This window comes from Amblyraja radiata, chromosome 14 (genome assembly GCF_010909765.2).
Source record: "Amblyraja radiata isolate CabotCenter1 chromosome 14, sAmbRad1.1.pri, whole genome shotgun sequence".
Taxonomy (NCBI): Eukaryota; Metazoa; Chordata; class Chondrichthyes; order Rajiformes; family Rajidae; genus Amblyraja; species Amblyraja radiata.
In genome coordinates, this window is record NC_045969.1 from 57,967,329 (window position 1) to 57,982,690 (window position 15,362).

The window sequence follows — 15,362 nt, forward strand, 5'->3', positions numbered from 1 at the left end:
TTCGGCCCGAAACGTTGCCTATTTCCTTCGCTCCATAGATGCTGCTGCACCCGCTGAGTTTCTCCAGCATTTTTGTGTACCTCCGTTAGGAATGCTTGACGGGAATTTGCCTCTGTTTGAATTCAATATTCCAGGGCGGTGGGAGTTTGCAACCTTCACGCGGTCCGCCCTGTTTCGACGAATGCAATCAACCCGGAGTGCACAATCAAATAAGATCAAATAGAACAAGTTGTCCAACAACTTTAGGCTGTGCACGCCATACGCAAGATAGAAGAATACTTCCAGGCCCTGACTGCAGGTATATCCAATAGCTTTTCACATTGTACAATTTACAAATCAAAATATACCTTGTGGAAAGTTAACGCATTAAATGGGATTATGTTTCAATCGTGGAGGAAGACATGACTGATCCAGGCCGCTGATATTCAATCTCTAAATATGATTCTAATTTTCTGCTCTGGGAATAAATTCTGCAGAATATAGACTGTATTAAGAATGATTTCTCTGAAAGGAAGAGGAACTATGTTTGCCCTAGATTAATCGCTTGGATTCCCTGCTAGAGTCATGTCATGATAGTCGTGAGCAATCTCATTTTGCAAAATGGGAAAGGTATTATTTTTCATTAAATAACCTACAGCATATGAGAAACCATCAAAAACATGTTTGTGAAGTAATTCCATGTCTCAACAAGATCCTTTAAATAGAAATGTTGGAAATAGGAGTAGCCCTTCAGGAGAGGGGAGAGATTTAACTGGGACCTCAGGGGCAACTGTTTCATTCAGAGGGTAGTCTGTATCTAGAATGAGCAGCTAGAGGAAGCTAGAGGAAGCTATAGAAGTGCATACATTACAACTTTCTAAAGATATTTGGATAGATATATGGATAAGAAGGGTTTTGAGGGCCATGGGCCAAAGGCTACAGCCCAATACGCCAACTTGGCCGTAATGGACATGGTGGGCTGAAGGGCCTGTTTTCATGCTGTTCAGCATGATGACCAGCTGAGACCTGGTCTATCATTCCTTATGATCATGCCTGATCATTCACTTCACAACCCTTTTCCTGCTCTCTCTCCATAACCCATAATCTCTTTACTGTTAAGAAATATAATGACCGCCTTATATATGATATATAATTGCGTGGCGTCCACTGGCTTCCATGGTGGCGAATCCCAACTTGTTCACCATTCTCTAGGTGAAGACATTTCTCCCGCTGGCAGTTCTAAATGGGATGCCTTATACCCTGTGTCTGCATACCCGATAGGGTTCAATCGGTTTAGGTTTAATATTGTTACATGTATCGAGGTACAGTTAAAAGCTTTGGTTTGCACGCCATCCAATTACATCAGATAATACTATACAAAAATAAAATCAAGCCAAACTCAAGTACAATAGGTAGAGCAAAGGGGAAGATACAGAGTGCAGAATATAGTTCTCAGCACTTTTAGACATTTGACTTTAGGCTTTAGAGATACAGCACGGAACAGGCACTACAGCACACTGTCCGCTCCAACCAGCGATCACCCTCGTACACTAACACTAGTGATCATTTACAATTTAGACCAAAGCCAATTACCCTACAAACCTGTACGTCTTTGGAGTGTGGGAGGAAACTGGAGCACCTGGAGAAAACCCAGGTGGTCACAGGGAGAACGATCCAACTCCATACAGACAGCGCCAGTAGTCAGGATTGAACCCAGGTCTCTGGCGCTGTGAGGCAGCAACTCTACTGGTGTGGCACTATTCCATCCTCTATAATACCGCATTGTAGAGCAACAGTTCCAGAGGCAAAGTCCAATGTCCGCAATGGGGTAGAGATGAATCGGACAGTACCCTAGCTTATGGAAGGACCGTTCAGAAGCCTGACAACAGAGGGGAAGAAGCTGTTCCTGAGTCTGGTGGTGTACATTCTCAAGCTTCTGTACCTTCTGCCGGATGGGAGCAAGGAGAAGAAGGACTGACCGGGGTGGGACAAGACTTTGATTATGTTGCCCACTTTTCCAAGTGTAGATGGAGTCAATAGTAGGGACCCCAGTGCGTGTGATGGATTGAGCTCCATCCACAACTCTGCATGAATTCATACTCTGCAATATAACCAGAGGGAAACAATTCTAATAAAATGAAACTTGGGGGGAACTTTTTTGGAGTGTCTGTGGAAATATAACACTGCAGCTTCTGTTGGGAAAGCCTTTGGAGGGGACACTTTATAAGTGGGAAGGAAAATATCCAACCAACACTCTTTCAAATTGGACTTACGAGTGTTTATCAGAATCAGCTTCATTAAAATGTGCTCTGATATCCTTATAACTTGCAAAACCTCACCAAAAAATGTAATTACGTTGATAATTAAGTGCACATGTACATAGAAAAGGGGGGGGGAATTCACATTAAAATTTAGTTTGAATTTTATTACTAAACGATCTTTCCAATAAATTGGAGTGTTTTATGGGTCTACTAAAGACAAAAAAAAAGTACAAATTGCAGCAGGCAGATGGGAGAGCAGAGGGTCTGAAAAGCCTATAATAAGTAAATCCTTTCTCCAGAGAATGGAGAGTGTGCTATAAAATGTATATGAGGCGATGTAAATCAGCCGGCAGCACAGAGGACTATGGTGGCAGCAGCGGCTCCAGGGGACTGGGGCCTGCACAGTATCTGCAACTTTTTCATTTCCTGTTGCTTTCCATGTTTTTGCAGAGTTGGAACAGTCGTACAATTATGGATTTTTATATGTTAAACAGACCCTGTGGAAGACGCGGCCCGTATCTGGAGTCTGAGCAACATATGGCTGGCACTTGGGCAGATATTTATTCATTACTTCTCCTTTCAATGATGTTCCGTTGAAGGAATTTTTAACGGCGTACCAACAATTTTCTTTTGTTTCGGCCTAATTAGGGCAATTTGCCGCTTTTTAATTGATACTACTACTTTAACCCAGTGGCATTAAATTGGGTTTCAGATTAAATTTATCACCATAATAATGTTGGCTCCATGGGTTTGCTGCATATAATATGATGGTAGTGGCGAGGACGTGTGTTGCGTGAATGTTCTATCATTGCATGCCTGTTTCACAGGTGAACTATTACAAGAAAGTGGAACGAAATTAGATGGGGACCTTGTGTACTGAAACATCTGCCTTTATCCAATTTCATTTTGGCCAGAACTCCCACATTTCAAAAGCAGGTGGTTCATTTAATGCCTGGGTAGCTTACAATCCAATGGTATAAACGTTACACTCTCCAGTTTTAGGTATCAGCACCTCTGTTTGTTTCCCACCCTCTACCCTGTGCCCTACCCAGATGTGCACCCCGTCTACCCTATGCCCCACCCTGATGTTCACTAATTCCTCCCGCTAACCGGCTCCCCCTTCCCCCCTCCCCTTCCATTTATATCCCTTCCTCTGGCTTCACATTTCACAGAGGTGGAAGCGGTACAAAGCCTGGCGAGTGATGGGTGGATACAGGAGAGGTGGGGGCAGTACAAAGCCTGGCGAGTGATAGGTGGATGCAGGTGAGGTGAGGTGAGGGGGGGGGGGGTGTTTGGCAGATTGGTGAAGTTAGTGTCAAAGATTAGAGGTGAAAACAAATCATAAAATTGCTGTTTTATTAAATTTTATTTTATTTTATTTTATTTTTTCCCTTTTTCCTTCCGCCCACAATATTTAATATGTAAAACAATATGTGATTCTGTTCTATTCTGTTTGTAGTTTGTTTGTTTGTTTTTTGCACAAAGTCCGCGAGCATTGCCACTTTTCATTTCACTGCACATCTCGTATGTGTATGTGACGAATAAACTTGACTTGACTTGACTTGACTTGACTTGACTTGACTTGAAATCAAAATGATGTCAGATAAGGAGAGAAGAGGAAGAGTGAAATGTAAAGGCAGGGGATGGGATATGGGGGGAAGGGGACAGGGAGGGAGAGAGGGGATAAAAGGAAATATGGGACAAGGGGATGGGAGAGGAGTGTACATGAGAAAATGGATTGTGGTGACTGGGGTGGGAGGTGGAGGGAGATGGTGGGCGCGTACTCGGGTAGTGTGAGAGTCATGGTGAAAATGTTAATACAAGTCCACCACCGCTTGGTTCGAGAGCCTTGCCGTGTTATCCGTTTGCCTGATCAACAGAGGACACGGCCTTGGGGAGGCCGAGATACTGGCCCTCGAAGTCGGCTGTGGGAACCGGACCACCAGTTGCTGGACCTGTAGCTTTATTATATCTACAGCCCCATTGATCGAGCTGAACTTGCATCCTAATGGTAAACACAATGAGTACATTGGAAGGCAAGAGGGGAAAGATTGAAGAGGAAACTGAGGGCAATTTTTTAACTGTATATGGAACGAGCTACTAGAGGTGGTATTTGAGGCAGCTACTATAAGAACAATTAAACAACACTTGGACAGGTACAAGGATAGGAAAGCGTTAGATGGATATGAGCCAAATGCGAGCATATGGGACTAGCTTAGACGGGGTAGCTTAAGGGCCTGTCCCACTTTCACAACCTAATTCACAACCTCTGCCGAGTATGCCCTTGACTCATACTCTCAGCATGGTCGTCAGGAGGTCGTAGGAGATCGTAGATAGGTTGTAGCAGGCAGTGATGCTAGTCATAGGTACTCGTGGCATCAAGTAGGTCGGGGCATTTTTTCAACATGATGAAAAATGTCCACGAGTAAAAAAGGTCGTGAATTAAGTCGTGAATGTGGGACAGACCCTTTAGTAGGCATGGATGAGTCAGGTTAAAGGGTCTGTTTCTGTGGTTCTGTGAATTCACCACTACACACCTAAATGCTAGGAAGTTCCTGGAAAATCTTCAGCATGACCTAGTGGAGAATGTAGTGCACATTTAAGGGATAGATCCTCATATGTTTCACACAGCCTCAGGATGACTTAAAATGGATGGTTGTAACAAAGCCAGCAATTTTTAAGGCTACTGATATTCCCGCATCACATCATGAACTGTTCCGCAGAGGGCAAGGAAGCTTCCGATTTGTGAGTGATGATATTGCTTGTAATTAGATACAAGGCTGTTTTTATTGCAATCTTAGAAAATGTCAGTGCTTATTTAACATGAAGCTGTTCTTCAGATTGGCATTAGTGAGTGTCGGTGGGAAATGGATTTGTGTGCAACTTAAGGTGAGACCCCATGCCATCGCTGTGGACAGGCTAATCCACACTCTCCGCAAGGTCTGTGTGTGTAAGACTTTAGACTTTAGACTTTGGAGAAACAGGCCTTTCGGCCAACGAGTCCGCACTGACCAGCATTGGTTAGTGACCCAATGCACTATCACCATCCTATGCACTAGGGACAATTTACAATTTTTTACCAAAGCCAAATAACCTACAAACCTGTATGACTTTGGAGTGTGGGAGGAAACCGGAGCACCCGGGGAAAGGCCACGCGGTCACAGGGAGAACGTACAAACTCTGTACAAACAGCACCCGTAGTCAGGGTTGAACTCGGGTCTCTGGCGCAGTAAGGCAGCAACTCTAACGTTGCGCCACCGTGCCACCATGTGCCGTAAGGATAACCATCTGAACATTGCTGTTCCAGTAGAGACAAAGAACTGCTGATGCTGGAGTAACTCAGCAGGTCAGGCATCATCTCTGGGGAACATGAACAAGTGGCGTTTTGGGTCGGTATGCCTTTTTCCAAAGAAGGGTCCTGGCCAGAAACGTCACCTATCCATGTTCTCCACAGATGCTGCCTGACCCGCTGAGTTACTGTAGTACTTTGTGGCTTTGTTTTTAAAAAGCCTTGCAATCTCTTATTTGGATGGGTATCTGATTTAACAGGTTCCATGGACAGGTGACGTTTCAGGTCGAGACCCTTCCACAATCTCAGCTGCTCGCAGTTGTGCACCCTTTTATAAATTACTAGCAATTTAAAGCATAGCGTTACATGGCAATGGAGAACATAAAAAGCTCTTATTTCCAAGCATAACTGCTTTCTCGACACTGTTGATATTTTGGCAGGAATTGTGCTGCTTGTGTGCCAGAATCAGACCTGGCCAGTTCTAATGGACCTGCCCCATTTAATTCAAGCAGTCCATTTTTTCTTTGGGAAATCTCATGAGCTGGTGGCCACCACCCACACCAGCTTAGTGGCACGGTGGGATGCCAGGTTCAGCAAGTTATGTTTGGCAAGGAATCTGTGCCAGATGAGGCAGATCTTTCCTTGCAAAGACTGGAGGCTATATGTTCTTGCTCTTCCTCATTCCACAAGGAAAATACAGAAGTCAACTGTTTAAACAATACATCTTCTAGTCCCATTCTACCTAGCTTGGCCAAGTCGATAGACCCAAGTCTTAATTTGCTCAGCCTTCTGCTGCCCCCAGCTATACGTTTGTTTTCATTTTTGTCACAGTGTTATGCCTTCACATTGAATGATAGGATGTGGGGATTAGCTGTGGCAAGCTGAAGTGGTGTTCTGTGGAGATTAAGCCTTGGGGATTTCTGTGACTGGTCCACTGTAGTGGGAACCCCCATTAATCTCCAGTTGGTTGCATTACCTCTCAAAGAATGTCTCCTTTTTATCAAGAATGGGATGTGTTTCATTGGAGACACCCAGGCGCGTACATAAACTCCGCTGGAATCATAGTTATAGAGTCATAAAGCAAGGAAACAGGCCCTTTGGCCCAACTTCCCACACAAACCAACACTACACTACACTCGTCTCATCTGCCTGTGTTTGGCCCATATCCTTCTAAACCAACCTTATCCATGTACCTATCTAAATGTTTCTTAGACGTTGCGATAGTACTTGCTAGTCCTGCGTACAAATACCAAGTTCCGCTCTTCTGTGACCTCTGTAAAGGTGCATGCTCAGTCATCACCTTGTCTACAATGTAGAAATGAGGAACTGCAGATGCTGCTTACAGAAAAAGCCACAAAGTGCTGGGAAAAACTCAGCGGGTAAGGCAACATCAAATGCTGTGGAGGCTGTCAATTTATATATTAAGGCAGATTCTTAGATAGATAGCCTTGATTGAATGGTGGAGCAGACTTGATGGGCTGAATGGCTTCATTCTGCTCCAATCACATGATCTTATGACCATCTTTGGAAAACATGGATAGGTGACGTTTCTGGTCGCGACAGTTTTTCTGAAGAAGGGTCTTGACCCGTAACATCACCCATTCTTTTTCTCCAGGGATGCTACCTGACCCGCTGAGTTACTCCAGCACTTTGTGTCTATCTTTGGTATAAAGCAGCACCTGCAGTTCCCAGTTTCTACATAAAACTAGCCTTCTTCTTGCGAAAGGCATGCACAACCTAAAGTTGTAGGTCAACTTGTTCTATTTGATCTATTTGAGCACGTCGGGTTGATTGCATTCGTCGAAACAGGGTGGACCACGTGAAGGTTGCAATCTCCCACCCCATAAAACTAGTGTGAACGGGTGATCGATGGTCGGTGTGGATTAGGTGGGCTGAAGGGCCTGTTTCCATGCTGTTCTCTATGCAGTTACTGATAAACTGGGGATATGTGTGTTTTGTTGAAGAGTGTATGTTGGTCAACATATCATAAGCATTCTTTCAAAGAGTCATAGTCATAGAGTGACACAGTGTGGAAACAGGCCCTCTGGCCCAACTTGCCCACACCGGCCAATAATGTCCCAGCTACACTAGTCTCACTTGCCTGTGCTTGGTCCATATCCCTCCAAACCTGTCCTATCCATGTACCTGTCTAACTGTTTCTTAAACGTTGGGATAGTCCCAGCCTCAACTACCTCCTCTGTCAGCTTGTTCCATACACCCACCACCCTTTGTGTGAAAACGTTACCCCTCAGATTCCTATTCAATCTTTTCCCCTTCATCTTGAAACTATGTCCTCTGGTCCTCGATTCCCCTACTCTGTGCAAGAGACTCTGTGCATCTACCCGATCTAATCCTCTCATGATTTTGTACACCTCTATAAGATCTCCCCTCACCCCCCCCCCCCCCCCTCCTGCGCTCCATGGAATAGAGACCCAGCCTACTCAACCTCTCCCTATAGCTCACACCCTCTAGTCCTGGCAACATCCTCATAAGTCTTCTCTGAACCCTTTCATGCTTGACAATATCTTTCCTATAACATGGTGCCCAGAACTGAACACAATATTCCAAATGTGGTTACACCGACGTCTTATACAACTGCAACATGACCTCCCAACTTCTATACTCTATACTCTGACTGATGAAGGCCAAAGTGCCAAAAGCCTTTTTGACCACCTTATCTACCTGTGACTCGACCTTCAAGGAACCATGCACCTGCACTCCCACACTTTCAGATAAAGTCGTGTAATCTTTAGATTAGTTTTAATTTAGTTGAGAGATAAAATATGGAAATCAGCCCATCAAATCTAGGCCAACCATTGCTCACCTGTCAATACCAGTTCTATGTTATCCCACTTTCTCATCCATTCCCTACACACCAGAGGAAATTTACAATTAACCTACTAACCCGCACATCTTTGGGATGTGGGAGGAAACTGGAGCACCCGGAGGAAACCCACGTGGTCACAGGGCGAATTTGCAAACTCCACACAGACAGCACCCAAGGTCAGGATCGAACCTGGTTCTCTGGTGCTGTGAGGCAGTGCCTTTACCAGCTGTGCCACTGTGTAGCAGTAAAGAACCTCAGGTTTATATCTCATTTGGAGCATGCTTCTTCCAACCTCAGTAACGTGCACAACTCTTTCAATACTTTACCAAAGAACTAACTGGGGATGTTGTCTTGTGTTTGGAGAGGAGAATTAGTGTAGCCTTGGGCTAGTTTGTGTAGTGTTGTTTATTTAGGACAAAAGCCCTTTATCAGTAAAAACTAAGCAGAAAAGAAACAAAACAAAAAGGGTGTGTAATTTAGCACAGGTTCCTTCCCGGTAATGCACCTGTCATTCATTTCGTGTGGCTTTCACACACAGTAAAATGTCCAGCCTTGTGGCTTTATGCCCTTGTCACACAGTTTTAATGAACCACTGCTGGGCTGGAAGGTTCTTGCCTCAAGCTATGGGTCTGGAAGTCATGACTTATTTAAGGTGTTTTTTTTTAAACTTGGTGACTGACTAATTGAATACAGTTACATCAGCAGGTTAACCTCATCACATTGCCTGCTGAAAGAGGGAGGATTTCCCCAGACAACTAAGTTCAATAAAATCGTAAGCACTTTTTAACAAATTGTTTTCTGATTTTAATAAACTTGAAACAGAAAGAAAAAATTCATGTTGGCAAAGGAATGTTTCTTCTTCCAAAACTTTTGTAAACTTTTAAGAAAGTTGACAATAAAAATGTGGCGAATATTATGTGGTGACAATTACTTTCCTATGAATATATGATCCTGGGCAGTGTTCTGCTTCTAGGTCTTATTTTTAATAATCTTCAAGTAAGCCAAGTGAGAAAGTATCTCGTTTATCCAAGATTCTTGCCAATAGAATAAGACAAAGCTAAAAAAAAGCTTAACGTCGCAGTAGTTGTGCATGCTCCTGAGTAGTTGTTTGCCAATTATAGCAAGCCTGCTGTTAACATCAACATACAGTTTGTGATCGTTGGCCTTAAGGGTCTGTCCCACTTACACGATTTTTTCAGCAACTTGCCGGCACCCGCCATAGCCCCTGCAGGTTGCCTAAAATTTTCAACGTTGAAAATCCAGCAGAAACCAGAAAAAGGTACGTCTCTTTTGGCGACTACTCACGACCATACAGGCGTCACCCCGCAACATGTCGCCCAAAGAGTTTCAACATGTTGAAATTTTTCGGCGACCTGCTGCGACTATAACGGGTGCCGGCAACAAGCTGGTGTGTGGCAGCGCCTAACGGCAGCAGCTCGACTGCAGTCAGTCTGTCTTTTTTTAATTTTTGTCTCGTTAAATGTATGTTTTTGATTCTAGTTTAAATTATTTTTTAGCTGTGTTTATGTGGGGGGGTGGGGGGGGGGGGGGGGGCGGGTAAACCGTTTAACCGTAAACAAAGGGAAGAGATAAGACCCTTGCTGTTTGAAGGACAATAAAAGGCATTCAATTCTATTCTAAGTTGCCGGAAAAAATGGTGTAAGTGGGCCAGGCCCTTCAGAAATATAATTGTAAATTTCCCTGCCTTCCTTTGCTTTATTCTGGATGCCCACATTCGTTGAATAGGAACCAGCCGTGTGCGGATAGCTTTTGGAGGAAATGGTCCAGGGTGAAGTATTAGTGAGTTCTGTAACTGCAAGGTTCTCCCTCATTCCCAACACTACACAACCTCAGCAAATGTAGCACATGTGGAACATATAGAAGAGTACAGCACAGGAATGGGCCCTTTGGCCCACATTGTTTCTACCAAACCTGATGCCTAAATTATGACCTGCGCTGCAGACTCAGTTTTCTACACCATTATGGTTACCTAGTATTACGGTTATTCATTTATTATATTTTGGATTATTATATATTATCTGTGCGTTATTACATTAACTGGCCCGTTAAACTGCAGCAAGTAAGAAGTTCATTGTTCCGTTGTTAATACATGCAATCAAACATTTTGACTTGAACATCTTGAGGGAAGCACCTATGAAACTCTGCTTGTAATAGTGGAGCTAGGATTTTAGCTCTCATTCAGTATCCAGAGATCTGGAGAAATGGAGACAACCTCCCAAATGATGGGGCTGTTTAGAGTGGATCAATTCTGTTCTGGTGAAAACTGAAAACTCGGTCAGTCACGGTGGTGGAGCGGTAGAGTTGCTGCCTTACAGCGAATGCAGCGCCGGAGACCTGGGTTCGATTCCGACTACGGATGCTGTCTGTACGGAGTTTGTACGTTCTCCACGTGACCTGTGTGGGTTTTCCCCGAGATCTTCGGTTTCCTCCCACACTCCAAAGACGTACAGGTCTGTAGGTTAATTGGCTTGGTAAATGTAAAAATTGTCCCTAGTGAGTGTAGGATAGTGTTAATGTGCGGGGATCGCTGGTCAGCGCGGACCCGGTGGGATGAAGGGCCAGTTTCCGCGCTGTATCTCTAAAGTAAATTAAACTAAACTGAAGTGAGCAAAAGGCATTATTTTTTTGTGGAGTTTGCAAGTTTAGTTTACAAGAATACACTCCCATCATTGGTGGCCATCTTAAATAACTCACGTTTTCCCGATGCAACTGAAATAAAGTCTCGATTCTCCACTAGAACTGCAGATCCCTGAACAGAAAATTGAATGTAGCTACATGATGGAACCAAAAACTTAGATACATACTGTGCTGGAATACAAGAGAAATACTTGTCTTCTCTCCAATTCTCATTCTCTACATCACCAAGAGTTAAAATATTAATTGTATAATTCAGACAATTAAAATCCAAATGCTTTGCAAACTCCCTGTGCTTTATACGACAAGTCACAGCTGTTCATATGATTATAAACATGTTAATGGTACGAGAAAAATGTCTCAAATAGTCCAAGGAACATTCTGCCCATATATATCAGTATTTAGTTTATTGAAAATTAGGCTATTGAAAATGAATTTCTAAAATGGGTTTGGTCATTCGAGTGGCACAGTGGCGGAGCTGATGCCTCATAGCTGTCAGTTACAGGGGTTTGTCCCTGACCTCAGGTGCTGTCTGTGTGGAGTTTGCATGTTCTCTCTGTGACCACGTGGGTTTGATCAGGGTGCTCCGGTTTCCTCCCACATTCCAAAGACGTGCGGGTTTGTCGGTTAATTGGCCTCCGTAAATTGTTCCTCGTGTGTCGGAAGTAGATGAGACAGTGGGATCGCATAGAACTAGTGGGAACGGGTGATCAAAGGTCGGCATGCACTCGGTGGGCCGAAGGGCCTATTTCGGTGCTGTATATTTCCATACAGTCAGTATGTTAATGGTGTAGGGAAATTGTCTCAAATATTCCAAGGACAGTTTTACCATATGCCAGTATTTAATTTATTGAAAATAAGTCTATGTTGCAGTTCTGAATTGTTCTGGCCATTACCCTTTTCTGGCTTAAATTAAGGATATTATGTTTGGAATTTGGAGTGGTGCTCGTTCCTATCGGGTTTATAAGACTGCGGCTGGCAATGAGATTGTTTCTTATTGATACCTTTATAATATGGAAACATACAGTTTTCATTCTGAGCAGTAAGAACGCAGGAACCATCCAGGCCCAAGCAAGGACTCAGCAGGAAGTCCAGTTGACCTTGCAGGACACTTTCCTGTATGGGGATCCCTACAGTCATTAGTTGAAAATGCAAGTACCAGAAGCTTGCAGGAATGCCTCCCCTCCTGCCCCACCTCCACCCCCCCCCCCGCCCCCCCAATCTATGGAAAGTCGGAAAAAACAGATGTTCAGAGATTTACAGCCCACATGCCCTCACTGGGGAAAGTGTGTGGTATAGATTGACTGACATCGAACTCAAAGAATCAGTAATAAATCCCAGCTGAACCAAAATGCAAAGATCATTGCTGAGAGATGAGAATAGGAGAAAAATGTACAAATAAATATGTTAGCTTCCAAATTCAGATGATTATTTGATTCAGAGTATTTTACGTATATCTCTCGTAGCTCACAGTTACCTTGTCACCTCTGCTCTTTATATTAATCCTTGCATCATGAAAATAGATAATGATATGAAACCGAATTATTTCACTTTGAATCAATAAAAGTAAAACAAATAATGCCAATGTTGACTTACGGCATGCACTGGCATGTGAGGAATGGATGTTAGCCTTTATTTGAAGCCTTACTCGAAGACTTACACAGAGCATAGAATAGTACAGCACAGGACAAGGCCCTTCGGCCCACAATGTCCATGCTGAATTTGATGTCAGGATAATTCAGTACAGTGCTGAATCGTATGTACCGTCATCGGTACATATGACAATTAAACACTCTTGAAGGAAGGACTGTTCTGTTAAAAGGGTAGTGTTTTGGATAACATTTAGGTTGATACCCTATTTCCCTAATGGCGCTGATGTAAACGAAACTCAGATACAATTAAAAGTACCAGTTCAGAACAATTTTAGAGCAAGTCATTGTTCTTCCTCATTCACAGTGAACAGGTTATATTCTTCAATGTGACCAAGGAATCTTGTTTAAGGAATGTTTAAGGAATGAATCTACTTGCTCTCATCTTTCTAACTGCATCTATAAATACTTTGCAAGTAATTTCACATTTAATTTAAAAGCAAGGTTGATGATGAGGGATACAATTTAAAGTTTTGTTTTAGGATACAGAATGTAAACAGGCCGCTCAGCCCACCGAGTCCGTGCCGACCATTGATCACCCGTTCACACTAGTTCCATGTAATCCCACTTTCTCATCCACTCCCTGCACACTGGATGTGGAGGAAGGAACTGCAGATGCTGGTTTACACCAAAGATAGACACCAAGTGCTGGAGTAACTCAGCGGGCTGGGCAGCATCTCTGGAGAGAAGGAATGGGTGATGTTTCGGGTTGAGACCCTTCTTCAGACTGGGAGTCAGGGGAGAGAGAGACACACACACAGAGATAAGGAAGTGTCAGGCGTGAAAATGAGACAAAGGGAATGACGTTCAAGGAAAAATCATTGTCAGCTAGAAGAAGGTGACAACGAAGTATACAGAGATAACATTTAATCAGGGGACAGTCAGACTGGTTGGAGAACTAGGAAGGGGAAGGGATGGAGAGAGAGGGAAAGCAAGGGTTACTTGAAGTTAGAGAAGTCAATGTTCATACCGCTGGGGTGTAAGTTGCCCATGTGAAATATGAAGTGCTGTTCCTCCAATTTGTGCTGGGCCTCACTCTGATAATGGAGGAGGCCCAGGACAGAAAGGTCAGTGTGGAAATGGGAGGGGGAGTTAAAGAGTTTAGCAACCGGGAGATCAAGTAGGTTTAGGCAAACTGAGCGGAGGTGTTTCGCTGAACACCACTGTGGCACCCATAAATGAAAAAGTACATTTCAAGTTTCTGAGTGTTACTTGCTTTGATAATGAGTGGAGAAAAGAGGAGGGGGGGGGGGGGGGAGGAGGGAGGGCAATGAAAATCTCATCTTGGCTTTAAGACAGAACCTCGAGTGGATCACCATCTGACTCAGCCTGAGGGAGATGGTGAACTGGAGCCAGATTCATATAAGTACCGAGAGGAACAGGAAAGGATGATTTCAATGTTCTTGCTGTTGAGCTGAAGAACAGCAAGAACATCCCTCGGTCCCATATTTTTCTAAAAAGCAGACTATCTGGTCATGATGGTAGTGCTGTATGTGAGAGCTTGTGACTGGCTGCGTTTTCTAGCATTTGTGCCTTTTAAAGATATTTAACTGGCAGTAAAACACTTTGGAAACTCTGAAAAGAGCCCAGAAGGTGTTATAACGTGTGTCAATGTGGAAATATAATGACCTTGGAGTCAATGGGAAGAGGATAAATCGGGTTGTCAGAGAACTTGTGTTCTTGTGCTTCCAATTGATGTTGTTGTGACCTGAAACATCTCAATCCTCATTCACAAAACAGTTTAATGTAGAGAAAAGAATCCCCACACCCTTTGCCAAAGTGTAAGGAATGAATCATAGCAAAACACAGCAGAGGAACAGCCCCTTTGCCCCATATTGTCCATGAGAACATGATGCCAAAATAAACTGTGCAGGATGGAACTGCAGATGCTGGTTTAAACCAAAGATAGATACCAAATGCTGGAGTAACTCGGCGGGACATGCAGCATCTCTGGAGAGAAAGAATGGGTGACGTTTCGGGTCGAGACCCTTCTTTAGACTGATGTCAGGGGAGAGGGAGATACATGGATAAGGCAGTGTAAGGTGTGAAAACAGGACAACGGGGATGCAGATCAAGGAAAATGTAGAATAGATCATTTGTAGACAAAAGTGCTGGAGAAACCTAGCGGGTGCAGCAGCATCTATGGAGCGAAGGAAATAGGCAATGTTTCGGGCCGAAACCTTTCTCCATAGATGCTGCTGCACCCGCTGAGTTTCTCCAGCACTTTTGTCTACCTTCGATTTTCCAGCATCTGTAGTTCCTTCTTAAACAAATAGAATAGATCATTGTTAGCTGGGAGAAGGTGACAACAAAGCAAACAGAGATAAAATGTAGTCGGAGACAGTCAGAGTGGTCGGAGAACTGAGAAGGGGGAGGGATGGAGAGAGAGAGAAAGCAAGGGCTATTTGAAGTTAGAGTAGTCAATGTTCATACCGCTGGGGTGTAAGCTGCCCAAGTGAAATATGAGGTGCCAAAATAAACTAATCTCCTCTGCCTGCACATGATCCATATCCTTCCATTCCCTGCAAATCCATGCGCCTGTCTAAAAGCTTCTTCAATGGCACTATCGTATCTGCATAATGCAAATTTGTGGTTGTGCTAAAGAATGTCACTGTGCTGTATACATGACAATAAAGTGCTCCCGTCCCCACCCCTGGCAACACTTTCATGGCACTCACAACTCTCTGTGTAAAAAAACAACT